Below are 13,234 nucleotides of genomic sequence, written 5' to 3'. Positions count from 1 at the left end.
AATTTTTATTTTATTCAGCCAGCAAAGAAAGGGCGTTGAGATTACTTTTTCTAATGTTTTTTTTTCCAAACTTCTTTGTGTAGAGCTGGTAAATACAAAGGTTTTACATCTTTAATATATACAATTTGTCTCCCTATCTGAAGTAACCAGACCTTTTGTAGCGGTCCTTTTAGTAAAGTTAATGACAATTATGTTGTTGTTTTTTTTCATGAAGAAGCTGTTTTCTGCTTAACTTTTGAGGTCATGTTTTGTGGCGTCCTCAATCTGAATTGTAGTAAATGAAAAACGTGACAGAGCGCTCAGAATCCGATACCTCCTCAGACTTAACTCTTTCAACAAAATGATCTGAGTTATATATATATACATATATGTTGTGGAGTTTTATATTACCTGAAATATTTAACTTGCTGAAATCTAGCTTTTGAAGAAACAATTTTATTGAGATTGTAATTCAAAACGCTGTGCATCAGAAGAAACCATCTGAACAAAATGCAACAACAGCCTTGATCCGTGTTTGGCGTGTAAACTGCAGTACGTATCAGTCAATTGTAAGGTGTTAGTTCCTTCTTTAAATGCATTACAAAACTTAATACTCATAGCTTTTAATAAGCAGTGGAAATGAAATTAAAGTTACTGATGACTGTGGGTATATGTATGTGTTTTACTAGGTATAACATTTTTAGATGGTATTATTACTTAAAACTTCAACTTTCCATCTTGTGAATAAATAAAAACAAAATCATACATGAAACCTTAACTCGCTTTAAATAAGTTTAGGGTTAAATTAATTATCCATTGTTATGTTTACCGCTTATTAAAGTTAACAATAACTGAGAAAAATAACATTTTATAGAGGGAGATCAGCTAGAACATTATTTAACCTTATTTTTTTGTTATTTTATCAAATATTCCTCTTAAATTGGAATTATAACCGGTAAGGTTTTGTAATTGGTTTTATTAGTTAATAATGATAATTACTACGCAGAAATTGTAATCTATCTAATTTTGTAGTTGTTTCTTTATTACCACATACGTGTGATGGCAGTGTAATCTAGAGCACTACTGATATGTTCTTTCTTAATAGAGAGAATAACCACTAACGAAATGCAAGAACACGACTTTACTATTCCTGGATTTTAAAATAAGTGTTCATGAAATGCTGCAAATTCCTTGAAAATAATTTTCTCGAAAGCCACTCTGAATATAGTTGTCCTTTAACAAGTTAGTTGAAGAAGAGTCATAATGGGCTGTAAGCTCGCTTCTTCACCCTGCCATCTGTGTGGTTATGAAAGTTGGTTTATTAAAATAAAACTCAAGTTTATTTTCTTCGTCTTTCAAGTAAGTCGGTTATTAAATAAGTTCATACAATCAAAGTTTTATTAATTGTATTAATCCAATATATCCTACTGAATCAATCTATCTGTACATATATATAAAGCACAAAAATATGTGTATATGTATGTTTGCCTGTCTGTCTGTTATCTAACTACTCCTAGATCGCGGGGCCAATATCAACCAAACTTTGTGGGATTATACTTTGGAACAAAATGCATGTTATTGGTGGGTTCACAACCCCTCCGCTCCCATTATTGCTGTTATTGAGCATTTATTATCAATAACGTAAGTTAAAGTTAACTACATTCTTAGATGGCGTCACGTCCTTGGACCAAAAAAAAAGTTTATTAAATTGTCTATAACACAACATACACACGCAGTGTGGGGGAGGGCACATAATCATGTTATATATGCGATGAAAAAAATGGCCACCACTAGTACAATAATACGTCAAATATTCAGCTAATTTATACTCAAACAGTCACCACAAGTTTGATATGAAGAGCCATTTCTTATACTCGCTGCCTACTTTAACTCATGACTTTTCAACTTCGGCCGTAAGATATTTCTGCGGCCAATGACCGCCAATTAATTAATTTCGTGAAACACTGTGGAAGGATATTAAAAGTTGGATGTTGAAAACCGGTAACAGAAAGCACCCTTACAGCCACAACTCTGGCCACTACCTCTTCTTACAAAGTCACCCTAACCATCGAACAGTGTATACCATGCTTTAAGTATATACATATTGAGTTATTAAAACTTATACAAAACTTTTGGTGAGGTAAGAATGAACTCTGTAATAATATGTTATGCTATAAATAATATTTTGTGAAAGTTAAGATTTTTTGTATTTATCATAGTATCCACCCACACATATTTTTAAGTTCATAACCTGGACAAAGGACGGGTAACTTAGGTTGTATTGTCATAAGCCACACGTAGCAAGATAGCAATGCATCAATGTATGTACTTCAGTATACAGTCTTGACATCAAAAGTATAGGAACAAAAGTTAGACGTAATCAAATCCCATTCTGCACTCGTCTCGAAAACCTTAACCGATTCAATCACGGATTTATTAGAATCCATATTACAAATTCCTTAGTTACAGACATATTATTCATACCTATTACTTTTTTTTAAATAATTATTAGTAATTTCAATGTACTTCAATAATTATTAATAAGTCTCAACTGTAAATACAAATTAAGTAAAACACGTTGGTTTGTTTATTCTCAACCCAGAATCAAATTCAAGGAAATGTCTTCAAGGGTTGGATAAAATAATGGAAACACCAGTTAATTTCTGAATTTTACTTACTTATGGAATTGACGAAACAATGTATTGTTCATCAGACAACGACATTGTTAACCATTCGTCGATCAAAGCTTCTTATAATTGTTGAAGTCTCAACATGCCTTGAAACTTCCTTCAAGAACTGACCGCAGAGGCTGACATTTCAATATGGTGATTGTGGTGGCCAATTTAGGTGCCCAAACACTTTCTCGTGTTCTCTAATCAATCTTCAACAATTTCAGCAGTATGAATTGGTGTATTGGTTTCTTGAAACTAACCTGAAGTAAGGTTCAAATGGTCGTTTGCCGTCTTTTTACCTTTATTTCACTCACAAGTTCTTTATACTTTCACAAAAAGTGGCCCGCGTCATCACAGAGCCTCCTCTATGCTTAACAAAAGATTCAGTTATAAGCTTCTCTTAGCTTTCATCACACATAATCACGCTCAACTCTTCGGAAACTCTTATTGAAAAGGCACCCATATCCCAAAAGTACGGAGCACAATTCTGCGGCAACGACACACAAACCATGAATTCTCAGATTATTATTATTATTACTTCTAACAAAAATTACTTGTATTTTAAAGAATGATTGTAATTTAAAAAGCAAAGTTGACTCAAGAAATTTGAATTATGCACAAACGCATACTGAATTTTTTACAGTAGTAGAAAAATATAACTGATTTTGGTCAAAATATCTTCGTGACTTTTGAAGTATTATTAACTTGAAGTAGTTTGTTAACGCAAAGCTACAAAATTGGCTACTTGCGTTCTGTCCACATTGGGGAATCGAACACCGGATTTTGGCGTTGTAAGCCCGTAAACTTACCGCTAACATGCAGGGGAACAACTTGAAATAAACAGGAAAGTTTCTTTATGGGACACCATTATAAATTTAAGCGTGAGCGTATAATTAACCACCCGATACTAGAAGATATTAAAGATGCATAGTTTTTTGGCCGAGAGTCAACATGATTGTGGAGGAACAGATGTAAAGATCAGAAAGCGATGCAATTTGTTCACACAGGAAAAACGTATCTTCAAGCCTGTGTATAAAACAACTGGGAATATCAATTACAAGTAACCATCGTTCGTTCAGATTGCTTGTTTAATATTTTGGTTTCTTTACACTTTCATCCACACCTTACCTGTCAAGCTGGTCTTTGCTTTATTAGAAAGTTTCACTACTCCCCTTTTTCTGTCAAGTTTTGAAATCTCCCAACTTCCTATTATTTTACCCAGGACATGTCGTCAACATATAATCACTTGACCTTTCCTCTCGACGAAGATCGTTTGTTCAGAACGCTGACCACATTTACTCATATGAATGATTCGAATCATCTTTGTGTTTTCATTATGAGTAAACACTAACGGAGTTACAAGTTAGTGTTGATAAAAGAAACAAGTTTTATTCACAAGTAAAAGGCACATACAAAAGTTCCCTTATAAAACAATGTACGTGCACGTTGTATAATGAACAACGAGTAATGATATGGAACACTATACACATAACACAAGTGACAATTATGTAGAATTACTTAGGCCAAAGTAAGGCCAACGCTAATCATTGAAAGGCGTGTGGACAAGAAGCCAAGAAGATCAGAGATCTCCGCCCCGCGGAGACTTGACCTTTAACAGACAGTCATTCAAAATTAGACGCCTCAACATATCCCAGGATTCTAAGATACTCTATACGAATATTAACAATACTCTATGTGCTGTAGGTTTAAACAAAATATCTTATAAATATAAATATATAGAGAGGAAAAGAAAGAGAGAGAACTACACATACATATTACAAAAAGGCAAAGGCTGGCCTAACAGTTAGCGTCTCGTTGCTACGTCAATAAACTCACTCTGTTGCCTAAAGATTTCGAAAACTAAACTGTATATGTTGAGAAAATCAGAGAGAAACCACCTCAACTATTATTATGACAGCATCAATAGTTTGAGGAGTCACTGTGTCTGCCTATCCTCGGTTTCGAGAGCGGTTTTTAAAATATACCAGAATACTAATTCTCAAACAAAAATTATTATATATAAAGGTGTAAATTCAAGGAACTTGTGTATATATTCAAAATATTAAAATCCACAAACGAATAACGTTTTATAATACACAATTAAATCTTTATTTAAGCCGATCAACGGTTGTAAAAGTCACTCTACATGTTTCAGCAATGTGAAAACACGTTGAAACATTAATACTTTAAGACTTTGTGAATATGCAGTATAGTGAGTATACTATTTATTTAAAAGATCTCTACAGAAACCCTTTTATTAAACACAAGTTCAAAAACTGATGACTCCACGTTAACTTTTAAGTTCGCTGTTGTTGTTTTTTACTTAAATCTCAAAAGTTCATTATTTTTTAATCGTTACTATAAAGTTTAAATGTATATCCCTTTTTCTTTACAAACAATATATTCCAGATGCCGAAAGGTTGGAAACTAATTTGTAAACGTACTCGATCTAATACTCAAATTTCTTATCCACTTAATTCAGCAAAATTTCACGATATGTAAATAAAACGTTCTAAATTATAACAGTAAAGAAGATCCTGATTGTTGACACACAAAAACAAAATCTCGAGTTGTTTTGTTGTATCAAGCAGCTAGGCCTATGAAGTGTTAAGTTCTTTGAAGCTCAGCAGCTAGACTTGTAGGTATTCTGTGTTGCATTGAAACTCAACAGCTAAATTTACACGTATTTTTTTATTCTTTCAAGCTTAACAACTAAATTTACACGTATTTCTTTTTATGCATTGAAGCTTAACAGCTAAACTTACACATATTTTTTGGTGCATTGAAGCTTAACAGCTAAACTTACACGTATTTCTTTTTATGCATTCAAGCTTAACAGCTAAACTTACACATTTTTTTTTGGTGCATTGAAGCTTAACAGCTAAACTTACACGTATTCTTTGGTACTTTCAAACTTATATTACTATAACACGTAAGGATCTCCATACATTAGACCCTAAGTGTATTCTTAATGAAGCATTCAAAATATCGACCTTTCCTGTCATAAACGCCCACATTTCGCTTGTTTGAAATGCGTCTTCTTATTAAGTGCACAATGTATTTGTAACTACACTTATAAACAAACCGAACTCACAAAACAGAAGAAACACTTTCTCTTGTGTCACGCGTTAGCATACCAATCTAAACGCAACACATTTTACAGACGTAACTGGCAATATCTAATTTTTGAAGCAAACGTGGAAACTACATAAGAAAACACTTAATGGGAACATGGGCTATCTATAGAGGGAATGTCCAGAAAAAACAAAGACTGTATAAGTTATATGATAAAAATCTAATTTTAAGTTGCGAAACTTGTTTCTTTGTTTCAGAATTTACACAAATGGCTATCTGTGCATATCCGTACTTTGTTTTAAAGTGATATAGGGAAGGCAGCAAGTCAACAGCACCCGCCGCCAACTATTGGGTTACTATGGTCTGACCTAATAGTGAGATTTAACAGTCACTCTTATAACGCATCCATGGCCAAAAGGTCGCGAACCATGAACCCTCCGATTCACAGTCAGAGTACACCCCCAAGTTGCAATACAAGATCCTGGAACTATTTATATAGTAAATCTACTGAAGCAAAACTGTTTGAATTCTATTTTACTATATGTAATGTAGCTTAAGGTTGAATGAAACAAACTTTATACAGGAGCTTAAGGGATTCGGTCTCTTATGGGCTATGTTATTAAATCTGAAAACATTTTTGACAATTATACTAGAGATATTGCGGTAGAGATCTCAAATGTTTATTTTTTGAGAAATTATAATTTGCTTTAAAAGTATATTATTGTATTTAATAGTTTTCACTGGTATATGAATTAAAAAAAACAAAAAAAACATTATTATTCCAAATACGAAAAGTAGTTATTAACAAAAGAATATATAACGATGATCCCCAACAGTTGTTGTAAAAGTAATCCACTGTGACCTAAAAAAGGGGGTAAGCGTTAAAAACAAATTACACATGGATTGTTTACTCGCGGCACTTTATCCTTGATATTCTCTGTGGTTCTACACTTCTCAGAATTCCCGGGATTTTATCCAACCAATTTACGCAAGACAACCGCGCAGAAAGTCCGGGACAAACCAACGTGGTGGCCTCTTCAAGGTCTTGTGGGAAAAGAACATTTCCTGAGAGTGTATGTGCCTCCGAGCTCCTGGGGACGGGAGGGAGATGAACATAAAAAAATATCAGGCGACATTGGAAAGATTTGTCTTTGTTTCTTTCAAAATTTCGCGCGAAGCTACATTAGGGCTCCCTAAGCATAGCAGACCCTATGTTTTTAAACTGATAGACAAGACAGATAAATGCTAGTAAACAGCACCAACTGTCAACTATTGTCTGTTTGAATAGTAGGATTTGACTGCGACTCTTATAGCGCACTAACGGCCCAAAAGCGTAGAGCGAGTTTTTGCGTCAACGAATTGCGAAACACACTCGTTTGTTGTTAAGCGCAAAGGTATACAATGGACTATCTGTGCTATGCCTAACATGGGTTTCGAAACCCGATTTTTAGAGCTATAAGCTTTCATAATTAATCTTAAGCCACTGGAGAGCGCGAAACACCAATCCTTCGATTCGCGGTCCAGGCATATTAAACTACTAGGTTACGCCCGACCCGTACGTTTTGGCAAATAACCAGAAATATTAAATTGTGTTTGCTGTCCTGTAGTTTTCTCTGTCTCAGGTAACGAGCCAATAAAATTTCTTTATTCGTGCCCTAAATCACCAGTCTTCTTTCCTTCCTAAATTGATCAATTACACTTTTTTTTTTAAATTATCAGTTGTAGCTAAGATGTTAAACCTGAATTTAAAGCGATTTCATTACTTTTTTCTCTTCAAATGGTGTATTTTACTTTCAGTTAAATTTCGGAAAACAGTAGTAACAAAAATATCTGATAAATGTTGAAACTATAACAGTGTATATAATTAAGGTAATTAAAAATACATGACAAAAAATAGTGAACAGGTAAATAAGAAATTGATCTGAAAGCTCAGAGAGGCAGATATTTACACGTTAAATGCACGTCTTTACGAAATACAGGTGAAAATACAGTGAGAGGAAACAATTGTTTCGAATGTACATTGACTGTTACCAAAACCTAACAAATAATACTTACTATAATCTCCATATCAAATTCAACCTTTCAAAACCGTGTTTTACTGTTCGTCTTGGAAAACAACCAGCTACTAACTTGGAAAGCTCAGATACGACTAACTCCAAGGCGCTGAACTCTTACAAGTTATAGCAGCTCCGATATTACAGGTGTGACTTGTTCTAGATATAAACATACGACGTGTGCAATTTTAAGCTGCGATTTTTTTTTTTTCCTTTTGCAGTGAGCATGATAATAAAAGATTAATATGTTAATATTAGTAATAAAATAAAAAGGCACTAATAAAAATTAATGCAATTATAGACTAAACTAACGACCGCCGATAAAAGTTAAGGTTTTATAGGTCGAGTACGAAGTATATAACACTTTTTTGGGGGGGGGGGACGACGATATAAACCGAAGAAACAACGTAATGTATGAAAAGCCTTAAGCAATTTTAATTTCATATGGAGATATTTCATATAAATGACCTACATTTACTATTTTATTCCATTGTTATAACATAAGAATTAATTTTAAAATGTATTTATATACGTATGAATCAAGTTTTCGGCTTTACACGTTCTTCAGAGTAAGCTGTTACAGAATACTGTATTGTATAACAATAATATCATAGACAACACAACGAACATATTGAGAGTGGGTTTTCATAAAATCGTACTGATTCCTATATGTCTAAAAAAAAGGATCTTTGGAGTGATTTGATAATTTATTTCCAAGACAGCCAAGAATATAGATGTGACAGAAAAATATCCTAAATATCCTTCAAATATCCTAAAGTTTTAATGTAAACACTACATTTTATGCAACTACTTCTACTAATCTCCATCAAACTTTAAAATACTGTCAGGTGTGTGTAACAATATTGTGCTAGAAAAACTATAAAAATAGTTTACATAATTTAACCCTAAAATTACCAGCTTCATTTTATACTGTTACACAGTGGGGGGTCTATATATTGAGTAATTTTAGGTTTTTATCTGTTACAACAATCATTGCAAAGAACTGACCAATTGGATGAAGTCACATACTTTTAAAAGCCAAATACAAAGGGCCCTCCAGCAGTAAATAGTTTGATCAATTGCAATATTGATAGTACATTTTTTTCTGTGATTCATGTATTATAAGGAAACCTGTATAACAAACGGTGTAATGGACCCTCAAACATTTTGATACATAATTTAGAGAAATATGTTTAAAAAGCCGATGGGGTACTCATAGGCCCAATCAGTAATTCTATGATTAACATTTTAAGTAACAATTTTTGTCCCATTACTAATGGATTAAGGTTTGTTTTCTAGCTTCCGCACTATAGGAAAAGGAAGGATACATTTCCTTTCTCACCCATTTCCGACCAGGTTGAGCAAAACCTGGATTCCGTTTCTCAGTGTATTAATATTTCACCATAATAAAACTTTTAATTCTGTATAATATTGTTACCTAAGTCAGTTACTTGAATACAGACGCTTCATACTAGGAAGCTGTGGCTCTAACAATCTATATTAAAATGACGCTTTCAAGAACTGACCCACTTTTACATATGAAGTCGTAAATACTTAAAAACGCTTAAATTTCTGGGATATAATAAAATAAACAGTGCCATCTTAGCAATGAAAAGTTTCTCCATCCAATGACGTCAGCAATTGTAAATGCATGCGTTCCGAAAGTGTTTGAACCACTAACACTACCTATCGGCTTGGTTACCTTGCGAATTAGTACAGATAACGTTTATGAATATCTTTACCTTTGATTGGATATAAACATTTTTCATTCAACCTCATTTTCTAAGAAGTAACAGAAAGTAATTATTTTAGGTGTATACGTGAATAACCAAGACAATATTTTATATTTCTAAAGGAGTAAATACTAAATAATGTATTCACATCTCAATAATAATTTCGTTAAGATTTTCTGGCGATTTGGTAACCCAGGAAATGAAAGCGGAGTCTTGTTTGGTAAGCAGTTGAAAAGCTAGGAACCACCCAACCAGTTGTTGTAGTGACATGATTCAATTCCGGCTGCAGTACATTGGTTTGCCTCCCTTATACTCTCAGTCGCTGGAGGAAAATCGAAAACAATAATTATCCTATATACGCGAGAATAACATTACCTACAGTTAGATGTGAGCTACAACTATCGAACTGCTACTGCTTTTCTTTTAAAATAATAAAAATAAAATCAACATTAAATGTTGTAAAACATTTATTCATATGTCGATGTTCAAGTACATTGTAAAACGTCTACCATATTTCCACGTGCCTATCTTTCTAGCTCAACAAGTATGGTGGATTTTTTTCATTTTGGTTTCCAAATACCAGCTACCGCAAAAAATAAAAATCAATAAATATTCTTCACAGAAAAATGGTGAGACTTAAAAATTTTACTACAGCACCAGTAAATCCTAACATACCGAAGGCATTACCTACATCGCTGTTTGTTGCAATGTAGTACTTATTCATATTTTATACAGTTCTCTTGTGACTTTTTACAAAAGTGGCAATACTTACAACTTTTGCATAACTCTAACAGACGTATACATTATTAATTCTTACCTAAAAATTTCATTTGTAAATGACTTGAATAAAATTAATTATAATTACAATTCATTTGTTTTATCAGTCGTTATTCACTTCTGTCTTTGTCGTATACCAGCCGGCCCGATGAACCCTGGTATTGATATCGTAAGTAGTGGATATAGCAGATGTAACATGGTTGACATATCATAACATATTCTAATTTGCTTTCATTCGTGGGTTACAAGTGAAGTTGGCACACACAAATTTAAATAAATCACTATAATAATTGCTTATTTATATTCACGAACGGATCTTCGAAAATAGTGAAGAACATTTTTGTAATCCATGCCTTGTCTGAGAAATATTCCTTCCACTCTGTGAAATAAAAATGAAATGAAATCCCCTGTGTGCGTGTGAAAGTCAGGGGTTCAATTATATGTATTTGTTGACTTAGTTACTCTTATCAATGCATATTTTAAACATGAAACGCAATCTATTTCTTTTTTAGAAAATCGAAGCGGCATGAAGCAGTCCGTCAACAAAACAACGCAATATGTTATGTATTTATATTCACTTCCAACTGATGAATAAATGAGAAAAAGAATTCGTTAACAAGCCCGCCAGTCTATAAAGTATATCTAGGTGAACTAACGTTAAATCATATAAACTATGGCAAAACTTGTTTAAAGCGTTGTGTTTACTCTAAATGATACAAGTGTATAAATACAAACGTAAAATATATTTTCAATTTACCAGTTGTTTTTCTTTTCTTTTCGCTCTAAGTTCATAGCTTGCTCTGGAAGTTAATATTAAAAAACTATAAAACTGGGAAACATCATATGAACTGACTTAGGTATTCACAATTTTACATCCAAAAAGTGTTATGAAAACTTTGTGTTAAAACAAAATAACATCAAATATTTTCTAAATGGCTATCCTACAAATGCTAAATTCTGTATGCCAATTTACTCTTTTTTGTCCTGCTGTTAACTTTAACATCCACGAACACATACAAATATGCATGCATGAATGAATAACTAAAAGGTTGAACCTTAAAAACTAGTACTTTGGACAGGTGGACATGAACAAAGGAAGACAGCTCCACCTGTCAAATGCACTAGAGCTTTCTAAGGTTTAACCTCTTTTTTTGTGTGTGCTCCAACGTGCTTGTTTTTATAAACAACTAAACATAAATACATACATGTATGGCCGAAGAGAAACTGCGAGGTTGGAGTCTACAGTATGTAGAATTACGATGTATCTCGGTGTTAACATACTGGGATCTAATGCTACAGAAGAGTACTATAAGTTATACTTTCACACAGTGTCTTTCGATGTTTTCTTTCCGGACGGGAGGTTATAACCCTTCAAAGCCATTCGCCAAACAATAGCATTCCCTTCAGCATTTTACACTCACCCGGGTAATGTGGGGGGAGGGGGAGTGGTGTAAATTAGTTATCATGGGTAAAAGGTCAAAGGCAACACTAATATAATACTTTTACGCAAATCGCAGCCGAACAGAAATTTACCTGAACATCGAACACGGGCATCTTTCAAGGCTTTTTGTTTACCATGGTCAAAAGGACAATACAAACAAGTTACAAGATTTAACTCGGCTCGACCTCGTTGATTTTGTCAAGTCAAGAAGCCAGCAACAGATTATACTTATGGTTCTCGAACGAACCATAATTTTTCAAATAATAAATGAATTTCAATTTTTCTTGAACATATAACAGTAAAAATAAACCCCTAAATATTTATACATTATGCATTTTATTTCTCAATTTCCAGACTGGCGAGATAACCGAAAACTAAGAACAGTAACATATTAACGTAATATAAAATATATAGAACAAAACGGTATATTCAGTACATGCTCTCATAACGTAAAGTATGCATACACTTTGGCTTTTGAGAAAATATTACCAAAAGGCTAAACCTAAGATAACGTGTAATGTACTTTGTCTTTCTACATCAATCACTGTAGGGATTCTTAAAGCATTAAATTCCATATTAGCCCTTCCCAAAACAACAAGCACCTCAAACGCCCAGCAGGCCGTCAAGGTCGTCACAGACCCCAGAATGAAACGGCGCCTGTTAGTCGTTGGGCTTAAGTTGGCCTGGTTAGTTAATTAAAAAAAAGTAATTCAAGGTAGAATAAAGTAGCAGTTGGTGACAGACAACTATGTTGTAATGATTGTAGTTATCCACTATACTTAATATATATAATATACACACAATTAAATAATCATTATGTGTGTGTAAAATTTGGAGATACTGCTGTAGGCATGAAAATGAATGTATTGAGATATTTTATTATTATACTTAATGTTTTTCACTTCGAAATTTAACAGCTTTAGTATGTGGATGCTTTTTGATTTTATAGAAAGCTATTAGTGTGTGACCTTTTACCTTTTTTCCCATAAGGGTCGCTCCCCCTACCCCCAAATAAACACATAAAACAACATGGTATGTTAACAACTGAGAAGGTCAATCACCTGTTGCTCTATATGTAAGATCGTGCGTTTTTAAACCTTTAAAAGTGTAGAAGCTGAGAAACACTAAAACTGGTTTGCTGTATCACCTGTGCAATTATATTCAAGTTCCTCATTCCAAGTCCTACAGATTAAGATAATAAGCTGCAGCTAATAAACTAAGACAAAACTGTTAAATACGCATACATGTTCAAAAATATAAATTGTCCTTTTTATAAAAATTCATGCACTGTATAACATTGAATAAACAATAATTTTAAACACATATAATAAGTACCTTAACTAATACACTATCCATCCATATTATCAGAGGCATCGCTAGACACTGGCACACGGGGCCTGTGCCTCAATTCTATTTGAACAGTGCCCCAAATTCCTAGTTGGTGTCTTGAAAATCTGAATAGAAACTAATGATCGATATCATACTAAACAACCAAACGAATAC

The 13,234-nt window shown here is 33.3% G+C and overlaps 1 protein-coding gene across 2 annotated transcripts in view; it reads right to left on the bottom strand.

The window, feature by feature from the left end:
* Window positions 1-13,234, bottom strand: part of LOC106459271 (protein sidekick-2-like) — a 97,569-nt gene that overhangs the window by 68,480 nt on the left and 15,855 nt on the right. The window contains exon 1 of one of the 2 annotated variants that reach the window (XM_013918877.2): window positions 7,782-7,870. The exons of the other annotated variant lie outside the window; for it this stretch is intronic. The gene's annotated coding sequence lies outside the window, so the exon portion shown is untranslated. Of the gene's footprint in view, window positions 1-7,781; window positions 7,871-13,234 lie in introns of those variants that run through there. 2 annotated transcript variants of the gene reach the window in all.

The sequence above is a fragment of the Limulus polyphemus genome, unplaced genomic scaffold (genome assembly GCF_000517525.1).
Source record: "Limulus polyphemus unplaced genomic scaffold, Limulus_polyphemus-2.1.2 Scaffold583, whole genome shotgun sequence".
Lineage (NCBI taxonomy): Eukaryota > Metazoa > Arthropoda > Merostomata > Xiphosura > Limulidae > Limulus > Limulus polyphemus.
The sequence above is the reverse complement of the archived record's forward strand: the minus strand, read 5'-3'. Positions and strand labels throughout refer to the sequence as shown.